The following is a 23272-nucleotide window of genomic DNA, read 5'->3' as shown; positions in this document are numbered from 1 at the left end:
GTGCAGAGCACTTATCTAGGCATCAGTCAGTGAAACAGTTGATTATCAGTGAAACAGTTGATTATATTTATTGAGCGATTAATGTGTTCAGTGAGCACATGAGAAGGAGCAAGAGAAGCAGCGTGGCCTAATGGATAGAGCATGGACCGATGTTCTAATCCTGGCTCCATCACTTGCTTGCTCTGTGACTTAGCTCAAGTCACTTTACTGCTCTGGGCCTCAGTTTCCTCAACTGTAAAATGGGGATTAAGACCGTGAGCCCCATGTGGGACAGGGACATGTCCAGCCCGATTATCTTGTGTCTACCTCAGGGCTTAGTACAGTGCTTGGCACATAATAAGAGCATAACAGATACCATTTACTATTATTATTATTATTCAGAGGTATGGTACTAAGCACTGGGGTATATACAAGATAAGATGGTAGAGACTTTCCCTGCCCACAACGAGTTTACAGCCGGTCTCCTCTGTGCAAAGTATGAGCTTTGCATTTTTTTAGAGGATACATTCTAACAGCAGAACATCATGGTGCTTCAGTGGTCCAGTACTCTGGAGCCATTCCCAGCCATGTAGTTGGGTATCTATGAGGGCATCCATTTTATTGTTTTTCCTAGAGTCCTTTGGTGCCACTTTCAGAAATAGAGTCCTGGACTGGGTGGACTATGGGTCTGACCCAGGATGGCAGTGGATACGTTGTTATCTAAGCAGATTGCCACTTGGAAACTTGATTGGAGAATGTGGAAAGGGTCTTACAGAGTGTCAGGTAAGTATTTCACCTATTCCTCTGTAATTCCTCTGGTAGTCTGTTGATCTTAGATGAAGTCTTGATGACCCACAGGTGACCTGCCCTGTTTTTGCAGGACAGAGTAAAACTGCCAGAGGTGTTTATTTTGAATTCATTAGCTGGGCCATGGAAGGTCTGTGTTTTGTATGAATGGGAGCAAATCAAGTCAACCTAGTTGATTCTTACCTGGTATTGGCCTTGATTTTTCCTGCCCTGTCCTCATTTCTTTCTCTTTTTTTGGTCCCCCTATGATTTCCATTTTTTGTAATCAGTTTAGAGCTGTGCTTGCATCTTTGATCTTCTTTTGTCCCTCTCCTTTCTTATATCTCGGTTTCTCAATCTCATTTTCGCAGTCTCTGTCTTGTCTTTGTTTCTCTGTCTCTTCCAGCATCACTCTTCTCTTTTAATATCCATTTCTGCTTTTATTGGGACCTTTGCTCTGTTATTCTTGATGTCCCTTTTTGAACATTTTCATCCTAAGCATTTTTGACCATGAGTGTCATCTTCTGATGAAGACATTTTGTGGACAATCCACTGGATTGGGCACTGGGGACAAGAAAGTGGAAAATCCAGAAAAAAAAGTGCCTTTTCTTTTCAGATATTCTGTTCCTCGGCTTAATATTTTCTCTCTCTCCCTCTCCCAGCCCAGTTCCCTCTCCCATTTTTTTCTCTCTCCCATCTCTCCCCCATCTCTCTTCACCAATCCACAATGATTTTAACTTGACTTCTCTTGAAACTTATCCAGGAAAGATTTTGTCCCCAGCCTGTTTCAGTGGCCTGGGGATCCAGGTAATTCTTGGGCAGGTGATTCAGCAGTAGCATGTTCCACTACAAGCCCTGAATGGTCTCCGAAGGTTTCTACCCCTGGGCCATGTCCTGCTCTCAGATGGCCTGAAAACTCCCCACTGATGTCAATAGCAGTAGCACATTTAGATCAACAGTGTGCTAAACAATAGAAATGGGCACCTGAAGGTCAGACACATAAAACTCACCTTCCCTAAGGATAGACAAGCAGCATGGCCTAGTGGATAGCACATGGGCCTGGAAGTCAGCAGGACTTGGGTTTTAATTTCGGCTCCACCATGGGTCTGCAAATTAGTTACCTCATCTGTAAAATGAGGATTAAGACTGTGAGCCCCCTTATAGGACTTGGACTGCGTCCAACCTGATTATCTTGTATCTCCCCCAGTGCTTAGTACAGGCCCTGGCACATAGCACGTACTTACCAAATACCATAAAAAAAGGATTGTCACAGTCTGAAGTTGGGTTGCAGAAAGCACTGGCACTTGGTAGCAAGAAAACTTTTCTTGGCTCTCTTATCAACTTGCAATGTGGCTTCTATTTCCGTCCCCTCCTGCCTTAAGTTTGTCCCATCTTAGGCCTTTCTTGTTTGTAATGTGCTTCAGGATAGATCGATTCAAAGTCTCCTCCAACCTGCAAAATGATTTCATTTGGACACTTCTCCTTAGACCTTGGACATGGAGTTAAGGCAGGACTAGTATGAACCAGTCTTAACTAGCAAAACATTAAATTAGAGACCGTTTGCCCCATTGATTTAGCATCTCTTTGGGATAATTTTTCCAACTTGTTAAAAAAACCACACTCTTCCTAGGCATAAGGAAACTAGTGGTATCATTACATTCGTTTTTTGAAACAGCCCTGTTATTCTGCTTTTGTAACCAAAAGGAATAGCTCTTTTATTACTCCAGTGCTTTAGGAGACCTCAAGATAGCAAGGTGTAAATATTAGAGCCTGCCAACAGCTAGTGGCAGCTTCTGCCTAATAAACTGCAAGTAAATAACTTGGTGATTAGCTGGAATTGGCAGGCCGCTCTAACTCAGAGCTGACTGGTTACAAGTTTTCCCTTCTCCACACCTTAGTGCCCCAGAACAGCATGGATAAATGCCTTGAAGACATGTGAGTCTCAGTAGCACTTTGCTTGCAGAAAATTGAGCTCTGGTTCTTTGAACATGAGTGACACAGTGGTTGATGCTGTTATTGTTTGGGAATGACAATGCTAATGATAAGTTTCATTCAATCGAGTGCTTTCAGAAGAGATCCCCAAGCGGTTTCTTTTCAGCTGAAGCAGCTCCTTGGAAAGACAGTAAGAATGGCTGATAGTGACCAGCTTGGCAATTGTCAAGGAGAAAAGATCGGAGTGGTGTGGCTGCTTTTGCTGAGGGCATTTCATGTTCAAATTTCAGTTGGGTTTGCAGTTTAGCTGTGGTAATCCCAAATTGAGTTTCCTGTTGGATCATAGTTACCCATCTCCTGTCCAAATCTCTAACCCCTCACTCATTAGATAAGAAAAAAATCTTAAGCAAAAGATCTGATGCGAAGAACACAGGTCAGCATACTAATAATAATGATACTATTCATTCATTCATTCATTGTCAGTCGGTCAGTCAGTCATATTTATTGAGTGCTTATGTGTGCAGAGCACTGTACTAAGCACTTGGAAAGTACAGTTTGGCAACAGATAAAGACAATCCCTATCCAACAACAGACTCACAGTCTAGAAGGGGGAGACAGATAACAAAACAAAAGAAGTAGACAAACATCAATATCATCAAAATAGATAAATAGAATTATAGATATTGTATATATATAGATATATAGAGACTACTACTATTACTACAAATAATAATAGTATTAATTGTTAAATGCTTAGTATCAATCATTGGTATGAATACTACGTATCAAGTACTGTAGTGTTAGGGTTGATGCAATCTAAGTAGTTTGGGCAGAGTCCTTGTCCCACATAAAGCTCACAGTCTAAAAGGGAGGAGAATAACTATTTTATCCCCATTTTATATATGAGGAAACTGAGTCACACTAAAGCTAAGTGATTTGCCTCGGGTCACACAACAGGCAAGTGGTGGAACTGGGATTAGAACCCACGTCTCCTGGCTTCCAAATCCGTGCTCTTTTTTTTAATATAGTATTTGTTATGTGCTTACTATGTGCCAGGCACTTTACTAAGCACTGGGGTAGATGTGAACCAATCAGGTTGGATACAGTCCATGCCCCACATGGCGCTCACAATCCCCATTGTACAGATGAGTTAACTGAGGTACAGACAAATTAAGTGACTTGCCCATGGTCACATAACAGACAAGTGGCAGAGTCAGACCCTTCTGACTCTCAGGCCCATGCTCTTTCCCAATAGGCCACACTGCTACTCTAGTTTCATTTCACTAAGTCAAACTGTCACACTGGTGTTTAGGTCAGGCAGGAGCAAGCCTGAGTAGAAATGATTTGGAAACTACCCTGAATGACCTCATTTGAGGAAAAGAAAAAAAACTTTTCTGGGAAAGAAGAAAGGCTTGGGACCCAAGTATTATCATTTTGTTTCCCTTCATTTCTCCAAGGGGAAAGAGATGACTGTGCCCCCTCTCCATGATCAATCAATCAATCAATGCTATTTATTGAGTGCTTCCTGTACAGAACACTGTACTAAGTGCCTGGGAAAGTACAAAAAAATAGAATTGGTAGACATGATCCCTGTCCACAAGGAACTTACACTCCGACATTACCACCCTGCATTTCTCTGGAGATCATGGTAACTTATTTTTATCTCTCTAAAACTACTTTTGTAGTTTCTGTCTTCAGTTTGGAAGGCAAATATTTAACTGCCTTTTACCCCCACTTTTTCTTTTCCATTTGTCCACTCTATCCATGGTCCCACTGGATAATTCTAATTTCCCATTGTAGGCCTCTTTGTCCTGCTGCCAGGGCAAAAGGCTTGTACTAGTTCGACCTAATCAACTTGAACCAGTCTCCTCCTTTGCCTCTCTCTCTCTCTTTTTCTTTCTCTCATACTGTTTCTTTCCCCGTCTCTCCCTCCTTCCCTATCTCTCTCTATTTCTCTCTCTTCCTCACTCTCTTTATATCTCGCTCTGTTGTTGTGTAAAGTGGATCTTCTTTTTTCTTCCTTCTGCTCTTCCCTGGGGAAGGTTTGCTGCTTCAAGGAGCAACTCCCCTCTGTACAGTAAGCTGAGATTGAGAAATGCTAATTACTGGAGTGAATTGGTGTGTATTCCCGCAGAAGCAAGACTCATAAAGAGAGAGAAGGCACAGAAAACATTGGCAGCCTCTCTTCCAGGGATAACACTTCATGATAATGTGCCGTCCCTTTTTCAGCAATTGATCTCCATTTACGAGTTTGTTTTGATAAACAAAAAATATTTTGGGGAATGGGTTGGGATGATGCTGTGGTTTTCCTTTTAAGATAGCCTGATCTCTGCTGCTGTAGGTACACCGTGATGAAATAGATAACAGGTTTCTTTTTTTTTAAAGTACTGAAATGCAGAATTGGGGAATCCTGTATGTCCTGTTGAGGGGGCTTCTATTCCTTTATTCATGTTTATCTTTAAAATTGAGCTATTTGACTTCTTGGGAAGATCAGATTTATTTAAAATGCTTGTAACTATGTTGTTTGCAAAGCACATGGGAAAAGAGAAATGTAGGTTCAGTTAGATGAAGATACTGGCACTAAGTATTTGACAAGGATCATTTTGTTAGTCAGAAAGTAAATAACATGCCCTTTGAACCCCCTGCATGTTCAGTTCCAGTCTATAGCTCCCCAAGAATATGACTAACCCATAATCAGACTATTGGAATTTCAGCTTCTATACTAGTTGATGGCCCTTAAGTCATCTTGTGGGTTCCAGAGAGGCTGGTTTTGCTTTCCAGGGATTGAAAATGAATTTGTTGCCACTGCTAGCCCTGCCACCAGAACATTTTGAAACTGGGGATCGGGAACCAATACAGTCCATTCTGAACAGTCCCCATGATGGTCGGGCACCTGTCTGGCTTGAAGGGGCACTGCTTTCACTTTCTGGGATGGAGGGTCAAACGGTCAATCAATCAATCAGTTGTATTTATTGAGCTCTTACTGTGTGAGGGGAAGTGTACTAAATGTTTGGGAGAGTATAACACAACAATATTACAGACATATTCTGTGCTCACAACGAGCTTACAGTCTAGAGGGAGAGACAGACATTAATAAAAATAAATAAATTATGGATAGGGATGTAAGTGCTGTGGGGCAGAGTAGTGGAGGGTGAAAAAAGGGAGCAAGTCAGGGTGACAGAAGGGAATGGGAAAGAAGAAAATGAGGGCTTAGTCAGGGAAGGCCTGGAACTATGCTGGCATCTCCATCCAAAGCTGGGAGGGATGGGAGAGTGCTTCTGGGTGTTATGGGATACCAGCATGAAAAGCAGCATGGCCTAGTGGACAAAGCCCGGGCCTTGGATTCAGAAGACTTGAGTTCTAATTTTGGCTCTGCCACTTGTCTGCTATATGACTGTGGGCAAATCGCTTCACTTCTCTGTGCCTCAGTTACCTCATCTGTAAGATGTGGAATAGACTGTGAGCCCCACGTGGGACATGGACTATGCTGATCTAATGACCTTGTTTCTACCCCAGCACTTAGAACAGTTAAAAAAAAAATCAGTTGTAGCCTTGAACCCTCCCCTACATCCCCATACACTACAGAGGAGAATCGGTCAGAAGCTGTCATGTTCTAAGACTGGCCCATACCTGGCTGGATGCTTTTGCTAGGTTGGGTCATCTCTCTCATACTCCCAAGCATCAGTAGAGTGCTCTGCACAGAGCAGGCATTGGATAAATACCATTGATTGACTGATCATTTGGCCTGGCCCAGTCTGGTCTGCTCAGGTCTCTGGGCTTTTGGTAAATTAATGCAAGAGTCCTTTCTCAGTTTTCAATTAATCAATCAAGCAATGGCATTTTTGAAGCCTTAACTGCATGCAGAGCAGTGTACTAAGGATTTGGGAAAGTACAGCACACGCAGTTGAGGTAATTGCCAGCTGGACGGGGCTAACTGGGCCATGGAAAAGGCAATTCCTGAGAGTCCCAGGCTGTTGGTGAAGCCCCTCTGCCTTTAAGGGTGTCCCCTACTCGCTGATATCCCCATCCCAGGAGAGAAGTTCCACATAATAATAATGATGTGCCAGGCACTATTCTAAATGCTGGGGCAGATGGAAGGTTATCAGGTTGTCCCACGTGGGGCTCACAATCTTAATCCCCATTTTACAGATGAGGTAACTGAGGCACAGAGAAGTTAAGTGACTTGCTCAAAGTCACACAGCTGGCAAGTGGCAGAGCAAGGATTAGAACCCATGAACTCTGACTCCCAAGCCCATGATCTTTCCACTAAGCCATGCTGCGTCTTGACATCTGCTGCCAGCCCAAGTGGGAGGGATGAGACCAGCAGTCAGTCAATCAATCATCTTACTGGGTGCAGAGTACTGTATTAAGCGCTTGGGAGAGTACAAATATAACAGAATTGGTAGACACATTCCCTTCCCACAAAAGATTTACAGTTTAGAGGGAGCTTATAATCTAGAGGGAACAGCATCCTCATTCAATCAGTCAATCAAATAATGACTATGAGAGCCTCTTGGTCCTGGAGCTCCTGGGAAAAGGAAAAGGTGGGTATCTACCCAAATGCTTAGAACAGCACTTGACACACAGTAAGTGTTTTACAAATACCATTATTACTATTATTAGACAAGCTAGTACATCAGTGCAGGACAAATTGGTCCCCCATTTCAAAAATGGGCTTCTGGAGAGGCAAATGTAGTAGAGTAAATGTCCTTTGATTCTGCAAAACCTAGAGCAGTTAGGGCCGAGTGGGTGACAATTCTCCCCGATCTACCTTGTACTGCAGAACCAGACCTGAAAACCCATTTTGCTTGCTTTGGAGCACCCAGCCCATGGGAGAAAGTAAGTCTCAGTGAAAATAATGGCTTATGGCAAGAATTTTTCTTTCTAGGGCAGTCTTTGTTGTTGCCATGCTCTTCCTTCCACTCCTCTGCCATTGAAAGATAGATTTCAGTAAAGGGGAGAAGCACACCCAGAACTGCCCAAAGCATCCCCATCCCTAAACCTGCCAAACTTCATCCTGTGCTGCTGGGACCCCCAAAAGTACCGACGAGCAGAGAGAAACCAGCCCAGAGACCTTGATGTGCTGAGGTGTAGCCTGTAGCTGCTGAAGGGTGAGTGGGTAATTAGAAGGCCTGAAGTGGTTGTGGTGGTCATTCGGTTAATGAATGGTATTTATTGAACCCTTACTAGGTATAGAACAATGTACAGTACACTAGAGACACGTTCCCTTCCCACAGTGAGCTTACAGTCTAGAAAGGAAATAAATTACAGATATGTACATGAGCACTGTGTGGCTGGGGGTGGGGTGAATATCAAGAGGAGTGGAAGTTGGGGAAAAGAGGGCTTAAAAGAGGCCTCTTGGAGGAGATGGGATTTTAATAAGGCCTTGAAGGTGAGAAAAGTGGTAGGCTGGTGTTTATGAAGCAGTGGGGAGTTCCAGGTTAACGAGAGGGTGTGTGAAAGGGGTTGTCGATGTGTTAGATGAGATGGCGGCACATGGAATAAGATGGCGTTAGAGAAGTAAAGTGTGTGGGGGGGCTTGGCTGTAATAGGAAATCAGTAAAGTAGAAAGTGGGAGGCAAGGTGATTGAGTGCTTTAGAGCCAATGATAAGAAGCAGGGAATATGTCTGTTTTAGTGTTGTGTTGTACTCTTCCAAGTTCTTAGTACAGTGCCCTACACACAATTAGTGCTCAATAAATACAATTGATTGATAGATTCTTTTCGATGCAGTGGTGGATGGACAACCACTGGAGGTTCTTGAGTGGGGAAACATAGGCTGAACATTTTTTTAGAAAAAAGATCCGAACAGCAGTGTGAAATTTGGACTGGAATGAGACAGGAGGTGGTATTGAAACTTAGTGTGGCCGCTGGGGTGAATTACGGCCTGGTAACAGAGAAGGCGGTAACCTCAAACCAGAGAAAAGTGGGGTGAAGTCTTCCTCGTGCTCTTTCCCTCCTCCTCTAATTTGGGTTGGAACATTGCAGTGGCAATAATAATTATAATAACTGTGATATTTGATAAGTGTTCACTATATGCCAACACTGCACTAAGCACTGGGGCAAGTAAAAGACAATCAGTATCCATATGGGGCACACCGAAAGTAGGTGGGAGAACAGGTATTGAATCCCCATTATTCAGGTAAAGGAACTAAGGCACAGAGAAGTTGTGACTTGCCCAAGGTCACACAGTAGGTACATAGCAGAGCTGAGATTAGAACCCAGGTCTTCTGATTCCCAGGTGCACGCTCTTTACATTAGGCCGTGTTGCTTCTCAGGGACAATTTTCGCCATTGTTAATTCCAATCCATTCCTGTCAGTGGGAGGCCAGGAAGTTACTTAATAGCTAAATCCCTGTTCTCCTTAATAGGTAAATACCTGTTCTCCCTCCCCCTTAGATTATGAGCCTCATTTGGGGCCAGGACTGTACCTTATCTGATTACCTTATATCTCCCTCAGTGCTTAGTATAGTGCTTGGCACATAGGAAGCATTTAACAAATGTCAAAATGGTCATTAATATGGTTGGTATTATTTTGGAGGGTGGAGAGGAGGGGGGATTTTATGAAGATTGAGATACGGATTCTAAGATGGGCAAATAGATATTTATCTTTGCCTCCAAAATCACAAGACCTCTGTTTTTCATCTTTCTTTAACCTCTATTGCATCGGTGACATTAAAACTGCAGGAACAATATTAAATGGCTTGTTCTATGATAGAAACTCACTTCAGCATATCTCACTTTTTACAAAAGATCTCAGCGGTCCAGTAAAATCTTTTCATCTCTTAAGCATCTTTTTATCCTGGAGATATGTGTGCATAATTCCTAATAACAACCGTAGGAGTTACACATGCATAGAAAGATGAAGAAGGGAGATTACTTAATTTTTTTTTTTTGCTTCCTTAATAATAATGGGCCTGTGTCTTGTCTTCCCCATAACCCCTGACGTTTTCTTTGAAGTCAGCAGGAACTCAGATCAGCTCTGTCAGGGCTGGGAGTGGAGAGGAGAGAGGATGGAAAAAGATGCAGTGACCCCACGTGATTAGCCATGAAGAGTAATGCTTTTTAAATTTATTAGGTGCCCCTTCTTCTCCAACATGCACAGGGCATCGTTAAAATTACCTAGTGGAATGTGCAAAAAAGGGGCTGGGAGAGCTATCACACAATGCCAAAGCAGGTGATTATTTGCATAGATAAAAGTAGTGGTTTTGTTGGTTAGTTTGGAAACAGGTGTCCAAAACACTCCTCTAAAAAGAATGCAGTTTATTTTAAATCATTGATTGGGATTAAGCTAGTTCAGATATAGAAATGGACTTCCTGTTCCCGACCTCTGTTAGATATTGGTTTGCCCCATATCCCCTCTACTGGAAGACTGGCTGGTTCTTTCTGACTATCTTTTGGCCTTGGCATATCATTTTGCGCTGAGTTATAGTTTGTGTTTAAATGCAGTGTTGACCAATACTAATATATAGTAGGAAAGTGACCTGCTTTTCTCATTTCCCCAGATCTGCTTTTTAAAGTTCCTAAGAAGCAGGTGTCTACTATGTATCTGTTGTGTGACCTTGGGCAAGTTACTTAACTTTTCTGTGACTCAGTTATCTCATCTGTTAAATAGGGATTATTGATAAAAATAATAGTGGCATTTATTAAGCGCTTACTATGTGCACTAAGCGTTGGGGTGGACAAGCAAATTGGGTTGGACACAGTTCCTGTCCCTCATTCATTCAGTTGTATTTATTGAGCACTTACTGTGTGCAGAGCACTGTACTAAGCGCTTGGAAAGTACAGTTCAGCAACAGATAGAGACAATCCCTACCCAACAACGGGCTCAGTCTAGAAGATCACAGTCTCATCACCCATTTTGCAGATGAGGTAACTGAGGCACAGAGAAGTAAAGTGATTTGCCCAAGGTCACCCAGCCAGCAAGTGGCAGAGGCAGGATTAGAATCCAAGTCCTCTGACTTCCAGGTCTGTTCTCTTTCCAATAGACTATATACTGCTTGTCATTGATTTTTGGACACGTCATTTTCAATGAAGAAAAGGATATTTTTTAAAAAAAATTTAGAATATGTCCAAAGGATGGAAATGTGTGCTTAGTCTCCCTTGGGTGATGTATATCACCCAGTAGAGTGTGTTCTTGGTGTTGGTGCTTGGTTTTGACAAAGTGCCCTGTCTAGCACAAATACAGTCTGAAGTCAAACTCGAACTGCCAAAGCAAAGCACAGTGAGAGCAAGTAGCTGGAGAATTCACGCCGGTTAAATAACTGATCGTGATCATTCAGGTCATAATGTCATTTGAGGCTTGAAAGATTGAGATTCACTATCTACATTCCTGAATTCTTTTGATGCCTGCTCTCTGCAGCTAGGAAGGTCTGGTCTCATGGGCTGTGGAGACCAGAACCTGGATCCTCCATCCCTGAGCCTTTCAGAATGTGCACTCTGAACTGGAGAAAGAGAGGCAATGGGAAAATGATGGAAAGATTCACTTCCAGAGAATGCAGTGTCACCTGTCAGCTCTTTGAGAAACCTTATTTCCTCTCCTTGCCACAGCGTTGGCCTCAACTATTTAAAAATATTTATTCCCCTCTCTAAATTGCGTGAACCATTAATTGGTCGTAATTGGTGCATCATTACCAAGCATTGTAAACAATTAATAATCAATTGGGTTTTTACTTCTTTAAATAAAACATTGGATGTTATTCCAACAACAAAATTTATTGCATCTAAGCTATATATCTGCTTGCAAGCGTCCTGTCCACTCGGTTTTGGAGATTCATAACGTTGCAGCTCTTCTGTTTTTAGTGTAATGACAAGAACCATGAGAGTTGAGGTACTGTATTTCATTTTACCCAAGTATTTCCAGTTTTTCTATCATGAACCTGTAGACTGTAAGCTTCTTTTGGGTAAGGATCATGTCCACCAACTCTGTTGTACTGTACTTTCCCAAGCATTTAGTATAATGTTCGGCAGTCAGTTAATGCTCAATAAATGCCACTGATTAATTGATGTAAGCATACCGAAATCATACCATATTGTGTATGCATCAAGTGAGTGGGCATTGAGATTCTATAATAATAATAACAATGATAATATTTGTTAAGCACTTACTATTGGCTACGCACTGTGCTCAGTACAGGGATAGATCCAAGATAATCAGGTAAGACGCAGTCCCGTCCCACACAGGGCTCACTGTCTAAATAGAAGGGAGCTCTCATGAGCTTTTCTCATTTCTCAAGACCACAATCCATTGCAGTGGTTTGTTCTTAGCTGTGTTGATGGCGATATTCAGATGGACTAGATAGGCAGGCCTCAGGTCTCATTTATGGGTCTTCATGAAGAAGAGAGCCAGAGAGAGAGAGAATTATTCAAGACCCACAAGAGATAAATGATGGGAAAAACCCAGTTAGCTGTAGGCCCCACAGGTAGCTAAGGACTCAGTCAGGGGCGTACAAGAAAATCATGTCCAGCACAGCCCCTTTCCCACATGAGGCTCACAGTAGGAGGGAGAGCAGGTATTTAATACCCATTTTACACATGAGGAAACTGAGGCACAGAGAATTTAAGTGATTTGCCCAGTGTCAAAGCGCAAACAAGTGGCAGAGCTGGGATTAGAACCCAAATCCCCTGACTCGCAGGCCCAGGTTCTTTCCAATGGGCAATGCTGCTTCTTTCTGATACTTTTTTTTTTTAAAGAATCTCTTGATCAGCATGTCTGCTATTTCCTCCATTGGATTGCACTTTTTACTTCCTCTGTCTGCCTCCCAAGGACCAAGTATGGTGCTTTGTGCCCAGTTGTTGCTCAGAGAGTACTTTTGGTACTCATCTGGTTAAACTGTCTGACAGAACCTGGTATCTATTTGGCAGTCCTCTTTATACCCTTGAGCCCTGAGAGAAGAATGGCTACCAATTTCTCCTATTTGAATTATTTTGTGTTCCTCCCCGATCCAGCTCAACCCCATGGCTGCAAGACACAAAAATGATTAACAACCTCCGTGCGTGCTTGCACTTCCTTGATTATTATTTCTGTGACGTCTACAATAATTCTTTAATGTGGATCCTCAACGTGGGTTGGTGGTAGAGTGTATGTGTGTAGGGGGATGGGTTGCAGGGAAAAGGTCCCAGGGGACCCAGCCCCTCCCAGCTCTTCCAACTTTCTATGGAGAAGTGATAAAAGGCTGTGAATGATTGAGCTCTCCCACAGTGATGGGCTCATTCCCCCCTTTAAGTGTGACATAGATCGGAAGACTCTGAGTTTTATTTAGTGCCAGGGAAGCATATTCTTCCCTTCCTCATGTGGAAACACGGCAATAAGATTGGAAAATTAAAATATTCACGTATGGATCTAATCACATTTCACCTGCTCTGTGCGGTGTGTGTGTATGTGTGTTTGTGTGTTATCATTTTTGTAAAGCAAGAACACACACACACACACAACTGCTGCCTTGAATTTATTTCCGGTGCCTTTAGAAAACAGAAGGATGAAGAAGTAAGGGGGAGCTCTTCCCCAACAAATATCTTCAGACGTCAAATGGGTTTGGGAAACAAAAACCTTTTTCTTCGCTTCCCATGCCTTCCGTATTATTAAGATACTCAGTCTTGTAAAGGATGTTGGATAATTAAGCCTGTGGAGCGGTAACATCAACAAACGGTAGAATGTATTTTAATAATGAAGAACTCCATTAATTTGTACATTTGAAATAATAGTGGGCCGGTGGCAGGGAGAAGAATCTATTTATTAAAATGTACTTTCCCTTTAGAGGATGGGGGGCTTTTTTTTTTTTTAACACACACACACGCATATACAAACATGCACTAACCCTAGTCTCTCTGAAGCTTCCCTCTTTTCAGTCAAAAAGAATCAATTATGCTTTGTGGTCGCTTTCCTAAAACACTTTTGACTGTGTGATTTTGTTTCAGTCAAGAGTGCTCCAATCAGTCCCTCGGAAAAAAAAATAGTTGGTAACCAAATATCTGGGGTTTATTGCAGATTCCAAGCAATTGACTATATTGACAGCAATCAGGATTCTCAGGCTGTTGAAACTTCCCCTCTAATTGAACTGGGAAAGGTAAACCCAGTTTCAGTGCTCTGCACGCTGTAATTGCAATAATTTAATTTAGCTATTTAACCTGTAATTCAGTGGTATTTATTAAAGAGCAAGGGAGAAAATGAGGCCATTAGGAGCCAGAGATGAATACATTGAAATGAAAATGAACATTTCTAACTGCTAGTTGACCTTCGTTTTGTAGCAGTTTTTATTAGGCTGGTCACGGTAATTACCGGGACGTGAATCATGGAGAAAAGTGAATAATTCTGTAATGAACATTTTTATTCATTATCTCACATTTTCAGGGACCAGGGAAAGTATCATGTAAAAGTCTCTGCGATGTACTCCTTTTGTTTGTTTTTTTGACAAATAATGGTTTGTGGACAATAGCCCTGTGCAAAACAGTCCACTCTGCGAATTTGTGTCATGCCGAATTGATGTGCCAGGATTATTCAGTATGCAGCGCACAGGTTTTTGTGGTACACTTAGGGAGACAGAGTTGTTTCTAAATTGGACAGGAAAAGGAATAGCCTAACACTGGAAAAGCAGGTGGTAGGTGCTCGAGTCAGACTGGGGAATGTTTTTTGAAAAAAATAATTGATCGTGTTAAAAGTTTTAGTGAGTCACTGGAATCCAACGAGCCATTTTGATAGTAGCAGCCGACTCAGCCTCCCTTCCCCGATTAAAACATTTCATTAGATGGTGTCCCTGCATCATGGCCAATTACTCAGGCCTTTGGATCAAATGGGGATAAAAACTGAAGCACTTTTGGCAATCAGGCTGTGATTTATATCTCTTGCCCTGTAAACTGTTCTTGTAAATTTGGGATGCTCCGTTTATTAGTCTTGTTTTCCTATCGTTTTTATCGTTCCCAACAGCATGGCCTGGGAGGGAGGTTGCTGCCTTTTCCTCTTTGCACAAGTCCTGTTTTAATTAGTGCCTGCTGGGAGAGGGTGTAATCAGTTGGTGAGGTTTGGTGAGGATATGGTAAGTAGTCAGACTGGCAAATAGAAGCTTTAAAATTCTTCAGTCACATCTGTTCCAGCAGAACTATCTGAAGGCCTAGTAATTCTAATTCAGATAGAGATGTTAAAAAGAGTAATAATATGCCATTTGTGCAGTTATGAGGTTTTGTGTGTGTGTATGTTTTAAGATCTGTATAGTTTTGTCAATAAAACCGTATTAGATACAATGATGATATCCTCAGCTATGTTAGGATCTTCATTTCCTGCTTTATCGTTTCTTGGTAGAGTGTCGCCTAGTTCATTCTTTGACCTTAAAGGAAATAGGGATGTGGGTTTGTCTTATACAAACCGTTGCTTTCCAATATTCAATTTTCCTCGTTCTCTCATTCTCTATATTAAGTGCATTGTGGGTATCTGAAAAGAAAAATGACAGCAAAGCTGTGAATTTAAAGTGTCTAGTCATTGCTTTGCAAGTACTTTAACTGGTTTTCATAAGGAAGATTGCTTTCTGTAGCCTGGCTCTATTTTTCTCATCTCTTATGAGAGATACACGAAATACAGTTTCTCCCACTTTACTCGCTGTACCTCCGGAACTCCAGTTGGCTATTATCAACTTTTCACCATAGGGGAATTCATTATTCAAACCAATGTTCTAATGTTAAATTAATACTGCCAGATTGTTCAGGATGTTGGTTGCCTCATGTAGCTTTGAAGCTCATTTGGTGATTTTTGTTTTGATTGGATATCATAAAAGTTAAACTTCGTTGAACCTCTCCCTTTCTCTCTCTTTCTCTGTCGCTCTCCCTTGGATAAAATAAGTTCCTCTGTCTGAAAGAAGGTTTTACCAAGATGCATTCAGGCCATTTGAACCTCCAGGAATAACAACTCAGAATAACAGGTCATCAGTAGGTTTGGATTCACAGACAGCACGAGTTGGCTGAGTTATATTGACCCTCTCTTCCAAGCAGCTTAGTGTCCAGTGAAACAATAGTTCCTGTATTTGGGGCTGAGGGAGAAATAGACCTCCCTATGAGTTAGGCACCCTGAGTTGCCAATAAGGGCCCAGCACTAAAATCAGTGGGCTATCACCCCAGTGTCCCCCAGTGGAGGGGGCTGTTGCAGTGTGAACAGGATGTGAAAAGAGAGGAAAGGGTTTTCTTTATTCAGTTGTAGTTCAATAACTCAATCTTTGAATACAGTACAGTACAGTAGTTTATGCAAAAAATGTGTGTTTTAAGAACTGAGCTCAGTCCTTGGCCTCAGACAAAACCAGCAGGAAGATAGATCATGGGTCTGGGAGTCAGAAGGTCATGGGTTCTAATCCCTGCTCCACCACTTGTGTGCTGTGTGGCCTTGGGCAAATCACTTAACTTCTCTGTGACTGTTACGTTACCTGTAAAGTGGGGATTAAGACTGTGAGCCCCATGTGGGACAGGGACTGTGCCGAAGCTGATTTGCTTGTATCCATCCTAGCACTTAGAACAATGCTTGGCTCATAGTAAGTGCTTAACAAATACTATAATAATAATACTAATAATAATGGTTATCGTTATTAAATTAAATCGGCATGGTGGAGCTTTACTCACCCACTATATTATCTCAGATGGGTACCATTCTTCTGGACAGCTGACTTGCTAGTAAATGCCACTTTGCCTTATCATTGAGTTTCACTGACCTGTACTTGGTGGGGAATGAGGATGAGTCTTAGGAAAAGAAAGCCATCTAAACTTCCCCCTTTTGTCTCCCCCCCCAACACACACACATCTCCTCACTCCCCCCGCCCCCCGCCACCCCCAAAGCTTCTAAGATCAAAAAGGCAAGTACTGAACCACCCCTGGTTGGATCCTGACCTCCAAAATGATCTGACGCTCCTGTACGCTCTCATGTACTGGAACTTTGGAACCTTTCATCTGTTTGGTTGCTTGGTTACAAGGTCATTTGTCATGTATTCTGGTTGAAGGGAGCTGAGATGGAGAGAGGGGTGGAGGGAGGCCGAGAAAGGAGGTGGAGTAGTAGAGGGGTAAAGGCAAAGGGGAAGACGGAGAAAGATTACATGAGCTGTTGAAAATGCAATGAGGACATTTGATCATATCTAATTCCCATTTATATTACCGTGGACATCCTGACTGTCCAGCTGCCCTCTCCAAAGCCTTGGAGCTGTGGGGTTTTTTAATGCATGAATGAAGACTGGGAAGTGAGCCAGAACTCAGAGGAGAGGCTTCTTCATCATTTATTAGCTTCAAGTTTTAATTGTTTTCCTGCTCCTTTCCAGATATCGATCTGGGAAGAATTGTACTTTCTTACCATGCTATTGCAGACTCCTGAGCTGGAGGGAACTAAAGCCTGAATTTTTAACCAGTTTACTAGAACTCCCCAACGGGATGCAGCAGTCAGAAAGAGTCTCTTTGAAAATCTCAAACGTTGCTCACCTTAGGGGAGAAGGTTGATTTGAAAACCTTTTAGAACCTAGCTTTCTTCCTGCCTGGCATGATGATTGTAAGTGGTCACCACTGAGTTGTGCTATTTACCAAGCTCAAAACCCACCAGATTCTAGTTCCATTCCTGCAAGATTATATGCTTGCAGTACCTATCTCAGACACCTACTTTAGCCACCCCTGACCCTAATGTAGCTGCCCAGACTCATCCCAGTGACATTTTTAGATGGGAAAAACTGAGGAAAACAATCAGGAATGACTGCAAAATTCTTTATAATAAATGCACAAGAATAAAAGATGGATCAAATTTTTATTTTCTGGATTTATACCTAAAGATCATTCAGGCTTGACAAACAACCCCCGTTGACTTCAATTACAAAGATATTTCAGGGAAAAGCGTTGTTTTGATCTGACTGCAGAGAATTTTGAAATCTTAGTAATAAAGAATAATGTGTATGGTCTAGAACAAAGATAGGACCTAATCCAGAAATCTTGATCATGAAGGAAAAATTGATTTTGGCTGCCCCAGAATATAGTTCTACCCCTATAGTAGTATATGACTTAGACTTATGAAGGGCACTTGGACATTGTTACTTCCCAAGATATGCCTAAATAGAAACATAATTTGACTCTTCCTAAAGCTAATTTGGTGATTCCTGTCGTATCCCCAAAGACCTCTCTTCCACAAAAAAAAGGTCAGGCCAGATGTCTAAAGAGGCCTGACCTTATTAACCCAAGAATCCTCAAGTCTCTCTCTACACAACTGCTTCCAGACTTAACAGGGATGGAGGAGGATTAGCAGTGTGTTGAGCTTTCTAAATCGGTAAATCTTCTGAGTTACTTACAGAACTTTGAGAGGTAAAAAGCTCAAATAAGTTCTTTCTTTGAGTTTGTACAGCTTATACCCTTAAATCACCACTCCCTCTTCTGTGAAAAGGGTAGGGTTTTCCAAGTAGGAATCTGTAAGAAGGCTTTCCCCCAAACAGAAGTTCCGCTAAATGTACCATATACTTCCTCCTCAAAAAAGAATTTTCATTTGCTTTGTGACCAATGCTCTTCCCCCTTTCATGTTTTCCCCTCAGTATCTAGATGAGTTAATAATAATTATTATTATTGTACTCATTAAGCACTTACTATGTGCCAAACACTGTTCTAAGTGCTGAGGTTATCATGGTATTTGTTAAGTGCTTACTGTGTGCGAGGCATTGTTGTGAACACTGGTGCAGATACAAAATAATCAGGTCAGATACAGTCCCTGTCCCACATGGGGCTCACAGTCTCACTCCTCATTTTACAGATGAGGTAACTGAGGCACAGAGAAGTGATCTGACTTGCCCAAGGTAACACAGCAGACAAGTGCTTAGAACAGTGCTCCAGTGCTTAGATCAGCGCTTGACACATAGTAAGTGTTTAACAAATGTCATCATTATTATTGCTACTATTATTAAGTGGTGGAGCCAGGATTAAAACCCACCTCCTCTGACTCCCAAGCCCATGCTCTTGCTACTAGGCCATGCTGCTTCTCTGAACGAGGTATCAGTGAGTCTCTCCTTTCCCTGCTTTCCCTCAGGAAGGACCTCTCGGTAAGTTGGGTTGATCCAGATGCTCTTGTCCGTTGGTTGAGTCTGGAGTGGAATGACTCAGTAGCCTGGATGTAGAATTCTGGGTCTCGCGGTATAAAATTTCTCTACCCATCAGGACTGGTTTTTCAGGGTTCAAAACAGGATCCCAGCTTCCTGGCTTGTATAGCTTTAATCACACTGGTAGATGCATTGGTGTGTTCCTTAGAAGGATTGAGCAAATGGGGAATTGTTGAGTTTTGAGGAGGTTATGAGTTGCTTAGCATAGATCCTATGTTGCCACATGATCTGGTGAATATGAAATTTTGGTCTTCTCCTGCTAAAATCCTTAAGAAACAAGGAATCCACATTCACTCCAAAGTGACCAAACCCAATTCTCACTCCTTGAAGTCCTTCTCATTACGTTTTACAGAAACTCTACTTAGCACCCAATCCAGTGTTCTTTTAGCAGCCTCCAGCTTAAGGAGGACCTCACCTTGGTGATATAGTCCGTAGAAACTGTTAACGATTTTTAAGATTCCCAGCAGACTCGCTATTACAAAGTTCTCTTTGTACATAAAGTTGAAATCTGTGTCAAGTGGAAACTTGTGTAAATTTCAGCAGGAAAACATTTGTCAATGAAAACAATGAAAAGTAGTACATGTGAAAAATTCCTTAAAGTAAACAAAGAGGGAATCAGAGGTGAGTTTTTGCTCCAACTTAATATTCTGTGGGTTCTTTTGACTATTTTGGTTGTGGCGGGGGCGGGGGGGGAGCAGCGCCTTCTGCTGCTCTTTATTCAGAAGGGTACTTGGTAATGGTTCTGAACAAGCTCTGATTGGGATCAAGAACTCAATTTCCTTTCAAAGAGTCGTTAAAGTTAGATAAGGAAATAATTTTAATTACTGCTCATTTGTGCTTTATTCTCCACATTCTCCTTTTCTTCTCTGTATGGTGTAAGGTAATTTCCTCAAATGCTCTGTCAAACTGGAGTTCAGTAGTGGGTTCTAATCCCAGCTCTTCCACTTGTCAGATGTGTAATTTAGGGCAAGTCACTTAACTTCTCTGTGCCTCAGTTACCTCATCTGTAAAATGGGGATTAAGACTGTGAGCCCCATGTGGGACAACCTGATAACCTTGTATCTCCCCCAGTGCTTAGAACAGTATAAGCACATAGCAAGCGCTTAACAAATACCATCGTCGTGATGACTACTAACATGTAGGAATGTCTAGTATTGGAGTGTTTTCTCGGATGGATAAATCAGCATTCCTTGTCACTCTTTCTTGGATCAAAATACCTCATTTTTGGTATTTTGAATACCACCTTCTAAACTTAGTCGGAAGGGCACCTATTTGGGTTTTGCCTTAACCCTTAGCCTTTTTTGATGAAGAAGAAAAATCGTTTCCCATACAAATGTGTCTCAGTGATGGAGTTCATGTCTCTTCTTTGGTTGAGCCTCCAAGTTTAACTTGTTTTATTTTTTATTTGACTTTTTTTCAGTATTAAGCACTTACTGTGTGCCTGACACTCTACTAAGCACTGGGATAGATACAAGAAAACTGGGTTGGAACACAGTCCCTGTGCCACATAAGGCTCAGAGTCTTAATCTCCATTTTACAGGTGAGGTAGCTAAGGCACAGAGACGTTAAGTGACTTGCCCAAGTTCACAAAGGGCCAGTTCCTCCAACTCCCAGGTGCGTGATCTTTCCACTAGACCATGCTCCTTCTCTAATTATGGTAGTGTATCAGATAATAACACCCCTTACTTAACACCCCTTTCTTGTAAGAATGATCCTCTGCAGAGATATGAAACATTGAGAAAAAGGGACTTAGGTTGAATTCATTGATTCAGCCATTCCCACCCAATTGCCACTGCTCACTATTCCATCAGTCTCCTTCCTCCCTCCAATTCCCATTGCCTTTACCCACCAAAATTTGTCCTTTTAACTTCTCCCTATTGTCATTGCTGATGCTCCCTCTGTTGTCATGTTTAGTTAAGGTTCAATACTAAGAAATGGTCATTCATCGAAATAAACTACTGTATAAAGTAGAAAAAGAAAAAGAACCCTGAGAAACCCAAGATAAATAAACAAAGTAGGCTTAAGAAGGTTGTTTCAACTTGGTGGAGTCACTTTGTGTGTGTGTGTGTGTGTGTGTGGAATTATAGCAGTGTCTTAAGAGTTGAGTGGCCCACATGAATATAAAGGAAGTGAAAAATGAATCCTGTTTTTGGGGTTTAGACCTCTCCATTTGACTTTTCCTGGTGGGGGAGTATTTAAAAAGAATGTTCCACATTATATTTAGGTGGTTTCTTATTGTATTCTAAAACCACCTATGTTGGGCACCTCAATTCCATAATTTCTTCTAAATGGAAGAAGTTCAGAACAGGGGGATGAAGAAATGCTTGCTTACTGTTTTTTGTGGGTGGAAGATGTCAAATGCTGATCAATGAGCACATATTTGAATAGTGTGAACAGTAAGGAAAAAACAGTCGATTTAGGCTGGTAATAGAGACAATGCCCAGGAAAAAGGAAACTTGGGGCAGAACATTGAGGAAAATATTTTATTTCTGTAGTTTTTCAACATAAATGGTGTTCTAGGTTCTGCTTAACTCAGAAGTCTAATAGGCTTTACGTATGTGACTCTGGAAAGATTTAGGCTGAGAGGCTGAGAGGGGACAAGGTTAAAGTTTACAGAATCATGAAGGGGTAGCAACAGGGAAAATGTGGAATTGTTCCTTCACCAAATTCCACAATATCACATGCAGTCCAGTTAAGTTTTAAAGTGGCAGGCTGAAAATAAGCTGAAGGAAACACTTTTTCATACTGGATGGTAAACACACAAGGGAATTCAGTACTACAGGAAGTCGTGCTGACAGAAAGTATCATAGGTTTAAGAGGTTTGGATAAATTCATGGACTAGATCCAAAATCTGTTACTAGAGAGACAGTTAGGGATGTTAGTTAGTTCACGCCTGTGATGACCAGGAGGACAGTCACATAGGGGTTTGTCCAAGAATCTAGTTGCCACTGTTTCAGACAGACTCATGGCTGGACAGATCACTGGTCCGATTCAATAGTCGTATTGCTGATGGCTTCATGTAATTATCAGGGTAGAGTAGGAGCTGTTCCATTGTTTAAATCTCAGAATTGAGTTTTCACGTGCTGTCTAATCCTGCAAAACGGTAGGGGTTTTGCTATTCCAATAAAACCCCATTTTGTGTCACCTTCTGACAGACTTATTTTTGTGAAAACAGATCAAGGCCCTGAAATATAGGATAGTCTGAGTAGGTGAGAAGTCTGCAGAGGTGGACTTATTTGATGGGAAGCAAGATGGTTGACCATTATAGTTGTAAATATGTCATTAGAATATAAGCACCTTGTGGGCAGGGAATGTGACACCTTGTTATTCTGTAGTTACCAAGCTCCTAGGGCAGTGCACTGGATCAAGTGGGTGCTCAATAAATGCCACATGGAGACAGGGAGATCTGGGTTCTAGTCCCAATTCTGTTACTGGCCTAGAATGTGACTTCAGGCAAGTCATTTAACCACTCTCTGCCTCGTGCCTCGATTTCCTTGTCTGTAATGTAGAAAGAATAATACCTGCCTCATCTTCAATTAACCAGTCAATCATATTTATTGAGCACTTACTGTGGGAACAGCACTGTACTCTGCCCTTGGGAGAGTTCTAAAGAACAATATAACATAATTGTTAGACACATTCCCCGCCCACAATGAGCTTACAGTTTTATATCTTATCACATCAATCAGTCAATCAATTGTATTTATTGAGGGCTAACTATGTGCAGAACTCTGTACAGAACCCTTAGAACAGTAGAACAGAGTGGGTAGACATGATCCCTGCCCACAGATAATTGATGTGGAAACACTGAAAAAAATAAAGAAGTTCTACACAATTTCAGTATAGTTTCCAGACAGATTATTGTTAGACGGTGCATATGATAAGCAATTGTTTTTCTCCAACTTTAAATGATTCACTCAGAGAAAGCTTATGGTATATTTAAATTGAAGTCCTCAACTTTTTTTCTTTCCTGTTGAGTCTGAGTTGACATACAGAAATTGGAATTGCAAAATTCCTATTCTCCAAACTTCCCAAGAAGTCATTCAAATTTAGAGAAGCAGTGTGGCTTAGTGGAAAGAGCATGGACCTGGGAGTCAAGGGAACTGAGTTCTAATTCTCATTCCACCACCTGCTTGCTTTATGACCATGGGCAACTCACTAAAGTGCTTGGTGCCTCAGTTTCCTTATTTGTAAAATGGAGATGTTATACTTGTTCTTCCCTAGGTTGTGAGATCCATGTGGAACATGGGCTGTTTATGAACTAATTGTCTTGCATCTACCGCAGTGCTTACTTTAGTGCTTAGCACATGGTAAGCATTTAACAAATACCACTATTATTATTATTATTAAATACCACTGTTTAGCTTCTAAAAATGCTGGATTTAGGTGAATTGGAATCAGAAAAAGTGAAAACTGAAGCAGGCTTTAGTGACAGTTTAACACAGTCTATTTGATTATAAGCTTTTTGTGGGCAGGGATCTTCTACCTCTGC

The 23272-nt window shown here is 41.7% G+C and overlaps 1 protein-coding gene and 1 long non-coding RNA gene across 5 annotated transcripts in view; one reads left to right on the top strand and one right to left on the bottom strand.

Annotated features, from left to right (window-relative positions):
- BCL11B (BAF chromatin remodeling complex subunit BCL11B) overlaps positions 1–23272 on the top strand; it is a 112845-nt gene that overhangs the window by 63807 nt on the left and 25766 nt on the right. The gene's annotated exons all lie outside the window — the stretch shown is intronic.
- LOC103170605 lies at positions 13125–16619 on the bottom strand. 3 transcript variants are annotated; one of them, XR_003759715.2, is made up of 4 exons: positions 16556–16619; positions 16292–16380; positions 15055–15119; positions 13125–13317 (listed from the first exon to the last, which is right to left on the bottom strand). It is a non-coding gene; the product is annotated as an uncharacterized LOC103170605 (long non-coding RNA). The 3 variants fall into 3 exon arrangements; XR_486290.3 differs by lacking the exon at positions 13125–13317 and having other exon boundaries at positions 14005–15119; XR_003759711.2 differs by lacking the exon at positions 13125–13317 and having other exon boundaries at positions 14005–15119; positions 16292–16385; positions 16556–16612.

Source organism: Ornithorhynchus anatinus, chromosome 1 (assembly GCF_004115215.2).
Source record: "Ornithorhynchus anatinus isolate Pmale09 chromosome 1, mOrnAna1.pri.v4, whole genome shotgun sequence".
NCBI lineage: Eukaryota > Metazoa > Chordata > Mammalia > Monotremata > Ornithorhynchidae > Ornithorhynchus > Ornithorhynchus anatinus.
This window is presented reverse-complemented; position numbering and strand designations above follow the sequence as displayed.